This window comes from Balaenoptera musculus, chromosome 4, assembly GCF_009873245.2.
Source record: "Balaenoptera musculus isolate JJ_BM4_2016_0621 chromosome 4, mBalMus1.pri.v3, whole genome shotgun sequence".
Taxonomy (NCBI): Eukaryota; Metazoa; Chordata; class Mammalia; order Artiodactyla; family Balaenopteridae; genus Balaenoptera; species Balaenoptera musculus.
In genome coordinates this window covers 71,894,639-71,910,373 of record NC_045788.1, presented here as the reverse complement: position 1 = coordinate 71,910,373, position 15,735 = coordinate 71,894,639, and the positions used below count along the sequence as shown (strand labels likewise).

General features: G+C 45.0%; 1 long non-coding RNA gene across 2 annotated transcripts; it reads right to left on the bottom strand.

Annotated features, from left to right (window-relative positions):
- Positions 1–5,761: 5,761 nt before the first annotated feature.
- Positions 5,762–13,167, bottom strand: LOC118894935. Of its 2 annotated transcripts, XR_005019791.1 has the most exons (4): positions 13,049–13,167; positions 7,559–7,628; positions 6,976–7,063; positions 5,762–6,815 (listed from the first exon to the last, which is right to left on the bottom strand). It is a non-coding gene; the product is annotated as an uncharacterized LOC118894935 (long non-coding RNA). The 2 variants fall into 2 exon arrangements; XR_005019792.1 differs by lacking the exons at positions 5,762–6,815; positions 6,976–7,063; positions 7,559–7,628 and adding exons at positions 8,414–8,681; positions 11,435–11,602.
- Between the last annotated feature and the right edge of the window lie 2,568 nt (positions 13,168–15,735).

Genomic DNA, 15,735 nt, shown 5'->3' with positions numbered 1-15,735 from the left:
GAATGGTGATATTATCATCCCTAACAAAGAGATGAGGAAAAGGTCCAGCAAGCAAAAATGACTTGTCTGTAATCAGCCAAGAGGGGCACATGAGACCGTGGACGCCCCAGTGCAGTTCCCCCTGGCCCAGGCCGCTTCCGCACCCAGCGCTGAGCTTCAAGAGATGCAGCAAAACAGGTGTGAACAGCCAGCAGGATGGAAGTCACAGGAAAGCTATCAGTGTCAAAGCGTGACAAACAACTCTGAATATCCTGTGGAGAGAAGGATCAGGCAAGGAGCAGCGATTTCCAGTGGGAAAGTAATGACTTCTGACAACAAACAGGGATCTCTGTCAGGAGAGCAGGAATTTCTGACAGGAGAGCAATGGGTTTATGACAGGAAAACAGGGATTTCTGACAGAAAATGTTGACTTCCGACAGGATATTAGTGCATTTCTGACAGGAGAACAAGGATTTCTGAAGAGTGGTGATTTTTCTCAGAACAGTGATTTTTAAAGGAAGTGGGGTGATTCCTGACCACAACAGTGATTTCTGACAGGAAAACAGGGATTGCTGATAGGAGAGCCCGGATTTCTGACAAGACATCTGTGCCCATTACATAGGAGAGTAGTGATTTCTGACAGGTCTTTGACAGGAATGAGGGTTTTTTTGAGGAAGAACAAAAAGCAGCAGCACAAAACAAACTGGAAAACAACAGGGAGGAACCAAATTCTCTCTGAAAATAGGGAATTGTTGGTCCTGGGTGTGGAGGGAGGTTCATCAATAATAAGAAGAAGCTGGATCTGGGGAGGCTCAAAATGGGCGAGATCTTGGGTCCAGCATGTCATTCGGCAGAGGGGGATTGAGTGGGCTGGAGGGAGAGTATCTAGAAGATCTACATCACCGATGTGAGCCTAAATGACTACGAAATGCCTTCCCATCAAGAGACCTGGAGGAAGTCGAAGAGAGGGAAATCTGCTCCTCCTTCGACCCCCCCCCCCCACCAAACCCAGAAATAACAAAGCCTTGGTTTTGACTCAGGAAATTCGAATGAAAGCTTTAGCCCTCTTAATTAATTACAGATCCTTGGCAAAGGGGTAGGAGAGGAGGGAAATGATCTCGCTAAAGCTCTCGCCCTACAGTTATTCAGGAATGAGATCCTAGCTTGGTGAGAAGTCAGCCTTGTGGTAGAGAGGAAAATGAATTAAAGGAGACGGAGGTACCAATAACGAGCCTCTGCTAAGAAAAAATCCTAGTCGGAAGGGAAAGTGCTTCCCTTCGTCCCGGCTCACCACGCATGCGCCTGAGACTCCCGCGCCCGGGGAGCCCAGCAACCTGGCCCGGGTCACTGGCCCGAGCCTTTTCCCGCAGGTGGTGAGGTTTCCTGTGGGGAAAAGCCCAGCAGTGCATAGCGAAGCAGGATATGTCTCAGAGGGAAGGAACGCTTTTTCTCGCAGACTGAGCTCTCATTGACCCCCCAGCTCCAGGCACCACGTCCACCACGTGACTAGATTCCTGCGGGCACGAAGCGCTAGGAGAATTCTGATTGTGCAGTTCGCCCAAGCAGCTGCAGCATCCCGAGCCAGGAGCTCCAGACTTGTACTTCCGACCGGATGCAGGGCTCCGCACAGCTCTTCACACTCAGCCCTGCAGGCCTGCGGCGGAGATGGACACACACGGTGTCCTGCAGAGAACCACCCCCGCCATCCCCTACCCACCTTTTGCTCTCTCTGGGGACCACTTTCCTCCTACAGACCCAGGGAGCATGGTCTTTTCTTTTCAGCTGCTACCACCTCTCCTCCCTCTTGGGGTTCCTTTCTACCCCACACTTGATTCAGAGGAGGACACAGAATTCCCCAGCTTTCCTCCCCGCGCCCCCCTTGATGCCCCTGGCTGACCTTCCAGCTATTTTATTGCTGCACATGTCAACTAGGAAATAGGATGGTCATTATAAAATTACAGATGAGAAGCAAATTTGAGATTTTTTTTTTAATCTCAAAAAATTTGCATTTCTGAAGAGAGCAGTGATTTTTCTCGGGAGATGCTAGGTGGCTGGTCCTGCCTCACTCTGAGAACTGCCCTAATAGACCTTCCCAGGCAAAGCCCTTTCCTGCGTTCCTGTCTGAGGAGGCAGGTGAAATCTCTTATGTCCTCAGTGTGATTCTTAGTCCTTCATTGCCTGGGTCACTGCTTATCCACAATTTCCCAGGGAGAGCAGCAGTGGGAAACAGCAGGCTGTTCAGAGCCTCCAGATCAGTTCCTTTCTGTGAAGACTCAAAAAGTCTTCCTAGCTGCGTGATTTGGGGCAAGCTGCTTAACCTTGCTAAGCCTTAGTTACCTCATCTTTAAAATGGGGATAAAAATGCCTACTTCACATGATGGTTGAGGTGATTAAATGAAATTGTGTGTGTGTGTGTAGTATCTGGCATCCAGTAGTCTTCATAAATTTGGTCTCCTTACTTCTCACTGGGGTGAGCAGGGCCACAGCAGGAAAGACCGTGCAGTTTGTGCCAGTCTGAAGGCACCCAGCTGAACAGCTGAGCCGAGGCTGAAATACCATGGGTGCTTCACTTTCAGTGTCAGGTGCCCTGGGTGGGGCTTTTCCACACAAAGACTACAGTATGTGTCTTGTGCACAAAGGCACCATAGGGCAGGCAGCAGCTGCTGGGTGTCTCTGCTGGCACCCAGCCCACCCTGCTGGGGAAAGAGAGAATGGCACTTGTAAGGCAAGCCTTTATATTACCCCCTGCCTCACAGTTAGACCAGGTTCCCCTCTTTTCCTGCTTGTCATGGGAGGACTCGGCCAGGTGGAGAACAGCTGCCACTGCGATGGGTTCCCCATCTCTCATTAGAGGGGTCTCCTTGAGTGAGGGCTAGCCTGCTTGCACTTCCTCCTCCCAGCAGGCTTCTCACTGGGGGTGATTTTTGCAAGGTCTCAAACTCAGAACCTCTACCTTTATATCCCAGGGACCCCAAAGAGGCTCTCTTTAACCCCAAGCAGGGTTTTTGTTTTCCTTTTCCCCAGCAGGAAAAGACTAAAAGATTGGGGAATTCCCCGGCAGTCCAGTGGTTAGGACGCCGTGCTTCCACTGTAAGGGGCACGGTTTCGATCCCTGGTTGGGGAACTAAGAACCCACAAGCCGCGTGGTGCAGCAAAAAAAAAAAAAAAAATGGAGTTCAAGGCCCCAGCCATCCTGAGTCTCTACGTAGCTTGCATGGGAAGGGGCTTCCTGTGCAGGGCTGCCTTGATCATTACCCCTTTTCATCTTCATTTCGGTCTCAAATAGTTGGTGAGACACAAGACAGGGTTACATCTCCAAGAGTTAACCTGTATATTTCCCTTTTGCTCTGCTTCTCACTGGTACACAAGGGCACTCTAGTCCACACTGACAGAAATACACGCAAGCACGTACAATTCAATATAAAAAAAAACAAACAACCCAACCAAAAATGGGCAGCAGACCGAAATAGACATTTCTCCAAAGAAGATACACAGATGGCCAACAGGCATATAAAAAGATGCTCAACATCGCTAATTATTAGAGAAGTGCAAATCAAAAAAAAATCACAATGAGGTATCACCTCACACAAGTTAGAATGGCTATCATCAAAAAGTCTGCAAATAATAAATGCTGGAGAGGGTGTGGAGAAAAGGGAACCCTGCTACACTGTTGGTGCGAGTGTAAATTGGTGCAACCACTATGGAAAACAGTATGGAAGGTCCTTAAAAAAATAAAAATAGAGCTACCATATAATCCAGCAATCCCACTCCTGGGCATATATCCAGAAAAGATGAAAGAAAATCTAATTCGAAAAAGGTACATGCACCCCAATGTTCATAGCAGCACTATTTACAACAGCCAAGATATGGAAGCAACCCAAGTGCCCATCAACAGGTGATTGGTTTAAGAAGATGTGTATATATATATATATATATATATATACAATGGAATATTACTCAGCCATAAAATAGAATGAAATATTGCCATTTGCAGCAACATGGATAGACCTAAAGGATATCATACTAAGTGAAGTAAGTTAGGCAGAGAAAGTTAAATAGAATATGATATCACTTATATGTGGAATCTAAAAAATAATACAAGTGAATCTATGTACAAAAGAGAAAAAAATCCACAGACATAGAAAACAAACTTATGGTTACCAAAGGGAAAAGGGAGGTGGGAGAGGGATAAATTAGAAGTATGGGATTAACAGATACACACTATTATACATAAAATAGGAAAACAACAAGGATTTACCATATAACACAGGGAATTATATTCAGTATCTTGTAAAAACCTATAATAGAAAATAATCTGAAAAAATATAGAAATATATAACTGAAACAATAAATAAATACAGAAACCACAGAACCTGGGTTTAGACACAAAAGCTCAGAGAGTGCTTGTGGAACCAGATTTTCTTCTCCCAGAGACTAGACAGAACTGAGCTTGGGGAAGCAGGAAGAGGCAGCTGAGCCGGGATGAGAAGAGGGAAAACACCTGAGTCCTTGTAATGGGGGAGGGGCGGGGGAAGAAGGGAGCCCGTGGAGGCATTCAGTGCGGGGCTCAGTGTGAACCCTCATTGGGCACCAGCTCTCAGTGCTTATAAGGCCTGGAACAGCAAATGACGGCCTGGGGGTCCAGGAGCAGGGATGAGGCCAAGGGGGAAAACCCCACTCCTGAATGGAACTAGGTGGAAATTTCTCTTTGTAAGTAGGAGCAGTGATGAACTCTATGCTGCTGAAGGGTTTGACTGTGGTGAGAATGCTCTTCTCAGAAGAAGGAATTTCCAGTGGAAGAATTACTTAGGGAAAGCTGGAACCATTTTAGCAAAAATCCTCAATTTAGCAGCACAAAACTGATTGAATTTCTCAGGTAATTGGAATGTCTTTTTTTGTACTGTTTTAAGGAGGAAGAGGTAAATAATAAGAAATCAAAAACAAATCAAGGATTTATTTTTAAAATAAACAAAATATCAACACCTTCCAGGGGCTCCCCTAGTCAGCACAATCCATCCCTATTACACTTTTAAAAAAGGGGCAGTTGATGTTCAGAAGGATGACCTAGAATCACTAGGGCATCAGAGGGAAGTTTCAGTTCACTCAGCTGCCAGAATCCCTATTTCCTTTGCATTATAGTGAAGTGGAGCTTGACCATATTTCTAAATTAACACAAGCTCCTTGAAATTGATTTTTTAAGAATTCTAACATCTTTTGGATAAAGGCGACACTGTATATAAATTGAAGGTACTGTAATTTGGGAATGAGCTAGTCTTTGAGAAGAACCCCATGTGGTTGCATCCTGTAGACATTTAACTAGAACGGTTCATGCCAGTGGTTCTCAACTGGGCGGGGGGACGGGGGCGTCATTCCCCCTGGCCTAGGAATATTTGGCAATGTCTGCAGACAGTTTTGGTTGTCACAACTCGGGGGTGGGGGTGGGGGGGGCAGGGTCAGGATGCTACTGCTGTACATTAGGGAGCAGCCAGGCATGCTGCTCAACATACTACGATGCACAAAACCGCACTCCACGACAAAGCAGCATTGGATCCAAAATGTCAATCGTGCTGAGGTGGAGAAATCATGGCTGCGGTAATGAAAAAAGAAGATGTGCTCCAAGTGAGGGCCAATAGGGTGGCGGCCCCAAGACTACGCACAGGCCTCAGGGCCAGGTTCAGCCCTGTCAGCCATTGCTCGGGGCTGGTCTCACCTTACCCAAGCTCCTAGGATGGCTATACGATCTACAGCCAAGACATTCAACTGCAATGAAAATACAACAGTCAGGATGTCTGGTTGCTCTCAGCTGGCAGCAAGAATACTCAGTTGAGCCTGGAGTGGAACAGAAGGAGTTGTTCCACCAGGACCTGAGACTGAGTCTCTAGGTCAGTGCACATCTTCCCGGGCAGGGCTGGGAGGGCGCTGTCAGTGCTCATCTGAGTGGAGCTACCTCCTCTGGCTTCCACTGGCAATCAGGTCTTCTTGTAAACAACACCTTGTTTCTTTGGATACGTTAATGTCATCGGTAAAGTCTGACTTCAGCCTGGGGCCAGAGTCCACTTAAGATGATTGTATTACTTGCCTCTGACCTGTTCATTATGTTTACGTTTCACTGTTCAATGCAGGATTTCCTGATTTGAGAGCAGAGGGAATTCTTTTGAGAAGCCAACTAATCTGTGAGTGTTTGGTGGTTGAATAACTAACACAGTTTGCTTTAATCTAGTACCAGTATTTGTCAAAATTATTAATAAAATGTAGCAATTAATACAATTAAACCGTGGACATAACTCATAATAGCTTTTGGTCAGTATGTATTTTCTTAATCGACAAATACTGTAAGTACAAACATTATCATGTGGGAGCGGGTCTGGGGAAGATTTTGATGATAAAAAGGAGGGCTTATACAGGAAAAAGTTGGGAACCACTGGTTTGACTCTCAGAAGGTTAATTTCCTATATTTCTTAGCTCTTGAGCAGGGAGGCACAGTACCCCGGGGTTGCCCTCCACCCCCATGCTCCAAAGGATCTGCTTGGTCACTCTGTCCCTAGGGACACATTGAGAACAGTGCATGCTTTACAAGTTCTAAAACGTTTTCACATCTGTTATCTCATTGGCTCTTCCAAGCTCCAGTGAGGAAGGTGGAACAGTGGCTATCACTTCTACTTTAGGGATGAGGGCAGGGCTTGGTGACCTGATTCGCCTCAGGATCTATAGCTCCAGAGCTGGGGCCTGGGCCCCATCTGACTCAGGACGCAGAGTTCTTTCCACTCTCCTTGCATTGGTAATAGACCCCTCTGAATGTTCTGATCCACCGAATACCAAACTCCACTCCATAGTAACTAGTGGATAAAAAGATCCAAGAAGTATTTAAGAGTTTTGATGAACTAGTCTTCCATGTACTTCTGAATCCCAGCTAGTTTCTGAGAATTGCACAAATGTAAAGAGAGCAGAAAGTAATGAAATAGCCCATGTTCTGTTGCCATGGAAACCCATGCTTACCTTAGGGTTCATATTTGGTACAATTTCCTGAAATTCCTCTTGAGGCTTCCAAGTGATCTTGGGGCTCTCTGAACCTCGCTTTTGAAATCTGAAAAGTGAAAAAATACCGAACCAGATTGTTTTATCTTTGACATACTGTTAGTCTAAATCTATGAGTTCTATTAGCATCATCAAAGGAAGAACACTCTAGGATAAATGAATGTTTTGTCACCTCTGTGTAAGAGATATCCATCTAATCATTCATTCATTCACCTAGTCATTCAACAGACATTGATCAAGTGTAAGGTACTATGCTAAGCTCTATACAGAGTACAAACTTGAAAACAGAAAAAGTCTATTGAACACAAATCTGTGCAGCTAACCTCTGTAAGAAAATCAAGAACAACTACAAAAAAGTCATTATAATTGGCTTACAACTGATGCTTTAAACCACTTTTGACGAAAAGTTAAGGGCTCTTCTATTGGAATGTAAAGTATGCAGACAAAGAAAATTTCCTGCAAGTGACTCAGAAATTCTCTGAACTCTAAACAGGCTCTCAAATGGCTATAGTGGTTAGAGAAAACTAGTAATGGAACCCTTTACCTTCAGTTCTCTGTGATGAGAATCTAAAATTTCATCATAAAAACTTCAAAACAAGTTCCAGTGCAACTATCTGAAGGGCAAGAAAAAGAATATTTGTTAGATTTAATCTAGAGTCTGGTATTGACTGCTGTCCACTAAGGGACTTTCCTCCTGTCTTAATAAAATTTTTATACAGTATAAATTCCATTACTCATACAGTATCTTTTCATCTGATCAAGAAGTAACTACATTTTATTTGGTAGGGGGAGATGAGATTGATTTGGCAAATGGAAATCAAGGAGATATTTCTAGATGGATGTTTTTACTTTCACTGTTATATGTAAGATGACAAAATTAGGCAGGAAATTACAAAAGCCTATGACACAAAGGAGGAAATTACTTGTGTGGTACCATGTAGAGAGGATACACTGAGAAGGTGCTGCAGACAGATAAAGTGAGGGGCTCACCAAGCTTTATTTTTTTTTCGTTTCTGAGCATCACTGCCCACACCAATACCGAGCACCATGCCCCGAGCAGGGGTACAAAGACGGGTAAGATGCTGTCCCTGCTTTCAAGGTGCTTATAGTGCATTTGGGGGAAGCTCAGCCAAGTAACTGGACAGTTCCAGCCCAGTGTGATCAGGACCCTAATGAGGCCAGCACTGGGATTACAGGCATACATAGCAGGGCCCTCACACCCAGGCTGGGGGCCTCTGGTGCTGCCTGGACAGGAGTCCTACCAACATGCTTTCCAGGACTGATGTTTCACCTGTGGCTCTGAAGAGACAAATATATACAAAATCACAGGTGTGATAAGAAACCCCTCAGAGGAAAAACAAGAGACATGAAAATACCATCAAATCCTCTAATGCCTTTATTCAGTTACACTTGGAAAGAGGAGACAGGTACACACGAAGCCTCTGGGGTCGACAACACCTTCCTCCCAGGTTTGCTCAGGTTGTTAGGGGATCTCCAGGGACATCCATTCTTCCCATTAGCAGTGCGTTGGGCCAAAGGATGCACCACGGCTGCACTAATACTCGCTATATTGGATTACGAAGCCGAGTAATTGCCATTTAAGTGTCAAGTAATGGTGAGAGCATTCATCTGTGTTTTCATTCATTTGTACAGCAATTAATTTGTACCTAAATTAACAATAAAAATGGTTATGTGATCCAATAAAGTAGAAATGGTGGCAGGAAAAAAATATAATGTCTGCTTTACCCTACTAGCAAGGCCAAATCACACTTTTCCCCTCTCACTGTTGTCTTTCTGGAGAAGGTTATTTTCAGGCAGGCAGAGCGGGAACCGGGCGTGAGTGCTGGCCCCTGTCAGGGGTCCAGCCTGAAAGGCTGTGGACAGGAAAATGGGATTTGTGGGATGAAAAGTATTGTTGACTTGGAATGGTACAGGCAGGTCACTACTGCAGCCTGCTCCCCAGTAAGGCCAGGAAACAGGCCCTCTGGAATTGTTTAAGGCAAAGATAGACACAAACTCAGATGTTAACACAGAATTAACAAACTGGTACTTTTGGGCAGCATATGGCTAGCAGACACATTTTATTTGTCATGAAAGGGTTTTAAGTCTTTGGATTTGTTGCCAATGCTTAAAAATTAGGCTATTTCACATGAATATTCAGATCTCCAGTTCTCTTGAGAAGCTGGAATATTGTCTGCACTGCATCTACATTCCTGCTTGGCAAAACTTGGTTGGAGCTGAGTTGTCACCATTCCCTTTAGTCAGGCAGCGCTTGCCAGTTTACTGCGGTCCCCACCACTGCCTACTGTCCTGTACTGTGCCTGCCTCTCTCGTTATTAACTTGGCTGGCTCCTGCAGGAGTTTCTGACCCCTGTTTTCACATCTGCTTAGTCACTTACAGAAGTAACCTGCTTTGTTCACTCTTTATAAATCGGCTTCACTTTTTAACTTCTTGGAGCATTTTGTTTTTATAGAGTTTGGATGTCTTGGGCATAGAGGGTTCTCCCTAACCAAAAGTCTTACACCTGCTGCTATGCTGTTTGGTTTGGCATTGAACCTTTTGCCATAGAACCATAGACCTATCCAAAGGGAAGTTACTTTGGAGAGCATCCTATCCACCTGCCTCATTTAGAAATTGAGTCTCATAGAGGCCAAGGTACTTGTTTAAGCCACACAGAAACTTGAGATAGAGCCAAGACTGGAACCAATTCTAGTACTTTTCCTACTACATTTCAGCCCCTTCTGGGTGCTCATTCATGACACTGCATGTCCCAAAACAAGAATATAATTTCTCAAGTTATTGTTCAGTCTTCCCACCTTTGAAAAGTTTGAACAACGTAGGCCTATTGGGCACGGCTATCTGCCCTCTAAGATGGCCCCTGGTGATGAGTTACGGTATTTAAAGCTTATTATCTGATTCCATCTGCTGACTTCTGAGAACCTTGAACTGGGAGTGAGGCCAACTGGGTTGGAGTCCCAGCTCTCCCTCTTACCAGCTGTGTGACCTTGGGCAAGTTTCCTCACTTCTCTGAGTCAGAATTTCCCAAGTGCAAGACAGGAATGCCTGCCCCACAGGACGTTATGACCATCACAGGACATAACAAACATGAAAGTTCTCAGAAAAATGTAAAAAGTTAGATAAACAGAAGTTACTATTACAGGCTATTGAGGTTAGATATCAGAGAATCCGAGAATTCCCTCGTTTTACAAGTGAGGCACTGAGCCTCAGGGAACAGGGTCATGCAGCCAGCTATGGGCAAAACTCAGATTAGAGAGCAAGTCTCAAGTCTTCCCTGCTATTGCCACAGTTGGATTCACAGATCTCAGTTAAAGCCACGTGGGCCCCAGCACGCGGGCAGCTAGCTATGGGGTGAAATGGGAAACGCCGTAACCTCCCCTCAAAGGTTTGGGGAATCAGGGTCACAGCCTCAGATACAGAACAATTCAAGGGCTCTCATTCTAAGGGCAGAGCCCACATTCACCGGTGGCTGATTCCCAGTCTGCGAGCATGGACTTGGGAGACATTATACTGTGCAAATGAATGCTGTTTTTGCAAATTTGTGGGACCTGCCAGCTCTCTCAGTTTAACTGGATCTCTGCAGTGACATCCAGACATGTTCTGCATTAAATTAGAGCTGGTAATTTCAGAGCGAAACAGCTCTGAAATGGCAAGAAAGACAAAAATCTGTTCCTTGAAAAATGACACCATATGTGCCCGCATCGCTGCAGTTAGGGTAAAAGGCTTTTCCTCCCTTTGTTTCTCCTCAAGCCGCCAATGTTAATGTCAGATTTGCAACAGAACCATATACTAATGGAACCCAAATTAGCTCTAAAATTAGCTCTTAACAAGAAACTGGAGGCTAGCTCAAGGCAAGCAGATTTCTCTGACTGTGAGAGACAGAAAGCATTTTAGCAAAGCAGCCGCATATTGATATTCTCAAGCCTCAAAAAAGATCCCTCTTTGCTCTAAGTGAATTGCCCAGGAAGAATTGTGCACAGCCTGCTGTCTGCCTGTGCGTCAGGAACTGGCATCTCAACCTGCAGTTTTAAGAAAGCCTTCCCTCGAGCAAAGCAGCTATTGGGAGTCTGGAGTGTGGGTGAGGAGAAAGGGATTTCGGGGGTCAGATCTGGGTTGGAGACTGGGTCCTGGGGGTGGTAATGTTCCAGATTTTAGAGGATGTTTCATTATTGCTGTTTGTCTAACACCTTTAGAGAACCCAGAGACTAAGGAAAAACCAGTGATGGAAAATATTTATATAGATAAGCAATATTTAGCAGCTAAAATGGCTAATCGTGAGTTATCTTCCAGCATCCTGAAAAATTACCATCTGAAAATTTTTCTAAACAGTATCCTATCAGTAGTAACATTTCTAAGATGTTAATAGAGAGGTGAATTTCATTAATGGGCCTCCAGACCCACCAAGTTTTTGCTACCCCTGGTTCCTCAGTGGCTCCAGGTTGGAATTTGAAGGTTGATGAGTCTACATGTTGAAGGCCACTTTGTTTTTGGAGTTCCTCCAGGTTTGTGGACCAGGGCTGGGGGCAGGAGGGCACAGGAGGTAGGGTGGGTGGTTAGAACCTCTGACACCTACCCAAGGAAAAAAACAAAAGAGTGAAGAAACCAAAGTAAAGAAGTAGTTGGGGAGTAGCAAGAAGATGGCATTAGTTTAGGTGTGGGGTAGTGTGAATTAGTCATCCTTCCATCAGGAAAAATGTATCCAGTTCTTGTAGATGAGGCGCCTATGTTCCCATACACTCTGAGAACTCCTGTTTGGCCAAAGAGCACCTCTGAACCTGACATTTGGGGCACGTGAGTGCAATTCATCTTCACATCCTTAACACACATTGAGCACTGTCGGTTGAGCATTGGGGTGGCTGGGCTGAGGAAGTCCTCCTCTCAGCCTCACAGAGCTCAGTCTATTGGGATGATAAAATGGGTACATAGAAAACCAAAATATAAACAAAAGGGAGTGAGAACTGTGAGGAAGGGCCTGAAAAAGTGCTCTGGGGCTGCAGATGAAGGAGCGATTAGTTCTGTGTTGTAAGTTATCTGGGGAGTCTACACAGAAGAGGTGACATCTGAACTGGTCCAGGAAGGATGGGTAGGAAATTAGTTCCAGGACTTTTAGACCATCAGAGACCAAACTCTAAGCCTATTTGTAAAGAAAAAAGATGGTGTCATGGAAAAAGCTCTGGCTTGAATTCTAATCCCAGTTCAACATTAAAGATTGCTGTGTATCTTCAACCAATTCATTTAACTTCTCTGGCAATTAAACAAGATGGTGTATATGAATGTAAGAGATAAAACGCTCCACAAATGATAGTTGTTAGTAATGATATGTGTACTGCCTCACAGGGTTGTTATGTGACTTCTTTGAAACTGCTATTCAAAAGAAAGTTGTTTTTATAAAAAAGTCTAGAATCTTCTGGCCCCAGAAAGAACTACAAATGTACTAAAGGTTTATTGAATTATCAACAACTGAAGCCCAGAACATACTGTATTAGGTTAGCTGGAATTATAACTGGCAGAAACATATTTCTTGTTAAATAAAAAAGAGCCTTTTAAGTGAAACAAGTATCAAGTTCTCTAACGATGCTTATAAATCAATTTTTAAGATGAAAAACTTGCTATCATAATTACTCATTTTTCCTGGTACTGCTTGGCGGGACAAATCCCATAAACTCACAACCTCTTGTGTCAATACAAATACATCCATCTCCTCCGATTATCTCTATGGTTTAGGATACGTGGTGCAAATATACACTGACATTGGTGAGTGCGGGCTTGCATTTTGTCCTTTTCTAAATCTGCCAAAGAGCTTCAGCAGGTGATTTCTAGCAAATCTTACTCATCAATAAAACAACCTCCCCTTGAATCTATCCTTCAAACTCAAGAAAAAGAAAGACTCCCAATTGAAAACAAAAACAGACCACAAAACTTGACAGTGCATAAATGGGAAGTACACTTTGTTAGGGATGCCATAACAAGTACCATAGACTGGGTGGCTTAAACAATGGAAATTTATTTCCTCACAGTTCTGGAGGCTAGAAGTCCAAGATCAATGTGTCAGCAGTGTTGGTTTCTCCCGAAGCCTCTCTCGTTGGCTTGTAGATGGCCATCTTCTCCCTATATCTTCACATGGTCTTTTCTCTGTACCTGTCTGTGGCGAAATTTCCTCTTATAAGGATACCAGTCGTATTGGATGAGGGCCCATCCATATGACCTCATTTTACCTAACTTACCTCTTTAAAGGTCTTATCTCCAAATCCAGTCACATTCTTAGGTACTGGGGGTTAGGACTTCAGTATGTGAATTGGGGGTGAGGGGGAACAGCCTACAAGAAGGTGGCACTTGGTATCTCCTGTAACCTTTGAAAAAACCAAAAGCCTATAGATGACAAAGATTCACACTCTCCTGCACAAACTGTGCACATCTGTAATGTGTGTTTCACCCACTCATGGAGCTGTGTGTGGCCCAAGAAAGGGCACAAATGGCCCAAGGCCATACCTTTCAGTTAAAGGAGCCCCATAGGAATGGGTTGTGGGAAAGGAGGCGGGGCTTGTCTGTCAATGTCAAGGTCAGCTGTGCCAGCATCGGAAGAGCAGCTTCTGGAGCAGGGGGAAGGAAGAGGAGAAGGAGGGAGGGTAGCCGTGAAACTTTTCCAGGAACCACCTTGGTCTCCTTCCCCGACATTTTTTAAAAAGAATTCTTCCTAGACAGGATATCTGGGGGCAGATCCTGAGTCCCTGGAGATCTGATCCCCTCCCAAACCCCCAAGCCTAATGACAGACAACATCTGAGAGAGAAGACACAGATGGAAAACACTGTCTCGCTAGCAATAGGCGCTGCCCTTTCAGATTTCCAAAAAAAATCTGCAAAGAAAAACAAGTGTGTTCAAATACCACTCCACCCCACCCTCCAGATGGGGGGCCTGGGCCCTTCAGTCTGGAAGCTTCCTGATTTTCCTGTGAGAACAATGGGTGTGCTTTGAGGCAAGCTCCAGAATGCCTGTAATTTTTCACCTGTGGACCTTCTTGACAGATACAAGCCTAAACAGGAATGACCAAGGGAACCAGGGAAGCACGGCTTCCAGTCTAACAAAATCGGATCACCTAGAGACACCGGGACTAAACCAGTCATGACAATGACCGTAATTACTGAGTGCCTCCGTGTGCCAGGAACTTACATATATTATACAATTTAATCTCCTCGCTCTGAGGTAGAGATCATTACCTTCATTTAGCAGATGAGGAGGCCCAAGTTCAGCAAAGTTAAATGACTCACTTCCCCAAGACCACCAACTCTAAGTGACAGCGCTGGTGTTTGAACCAAAGCTAGGACAGCTGTCCACAGTACCGTGCTGCCTTCCCCTGTGCCCTGGATAGTGGTGACAGAAACCCACAGCCCCTGCTGCTTCCCTGCAGGACTACCATACCTTGGGGGCCACAGTCACTGGAGTCAGCACCAAATGGTCTCTCTTGTGCCTCTCTGCCAAGTGCAGCCTCTCTCAGTGCCCCGCTCAGGACAGCATATAGAAGGCCCTTAACAAAGGGGGACTGAACTCAGGTATCATCAGCTCATGACACAAGCCACACGAGGTCACTGGGGCGAACGCCAGCACGCTGATTCCAGATAAAGGTCCTGGGAGGCCCAGGAGAGTCCTTGCTGGCTTAGCAGAGTGCTGGCCTGTCAGCCACTGATGAGACGTCAGCTTTAGAACGAGAAAAAAAACAAATGTCCAGACCTGAAGGAATGGCCCTCTGTGATCCCTGGTGCCCCTCTTCTCCCCGCTTTACAATGAGGTCCTTAATCTCACTGGGTCCTTACCATAATTTCTAGTCTGAAAGAGCAACTTAATCAAGAAGACAAAGTGGAGAACAGCTATGCCTAACACTGTTGCTGTGTTCTTTTGGACAAATCAGTCCCCCATCACATGCTTTGCTTTACTAGCTGCCAAATTGGACCAATAATGCTGACCACCTAATTCCCTTAGGGGAAAGCAGAGAGTGTTTACACACAGCAGGGCCTGGAATTCCTGGAGAAAAGTATTAGATAGACACCGTACCATTCAAATGGAATCTGGGCTTGTTTTTACTTTCACTGCCAAGGTAGAAGTACACAGCATTTCAAATACGTCCTCTAGAGCTTTAAAAGCCTTTTTCATTTTCCTGAGTGCTTTGGGAAAGAAGGTACTAATATGTTTTAGAAAACTAGGTAATTTTCCCTTTTGGAATTTGGCATCTCTGGATGGGTAAGGGAAAATCAGATTAAGAAATCAATCTAGGGCTTCCCTGGTGGCGCAGTGGTTGAGAATCTGCCTGCCAATGCAGGGGACACGGGTTCGAGCCCTGGTCTGGGAAGATCCCACATGCCGCGGAGCAACTAAGCCCATGCGCCACAACTACTGAGCCTGCACTCTAGAGCCCACGAGCCACAAGTACTGAAGCCCGTGTGCCTAGAGCCCATGCTCCGCAACAAGAGAAGCGACCGCTCGCCACAACTAGAGAAAGCCCGCGTGCGGCAACGAAGACCCAACGCAGCCAAAAATAAATAAATAAATAAATGTATTTTTTAAAAAAAGAAAGAAAATCAATCTAGTGGTTCTACGAGTGGTTTCTACTCACACACACAGACCCTCCTTCTTGGCAGGTGTCAGTCAAAAGTTTACAGAAACACTGTCAATCTGGGGGAAATCCTGACTCATCGTCTCACCCTCACTC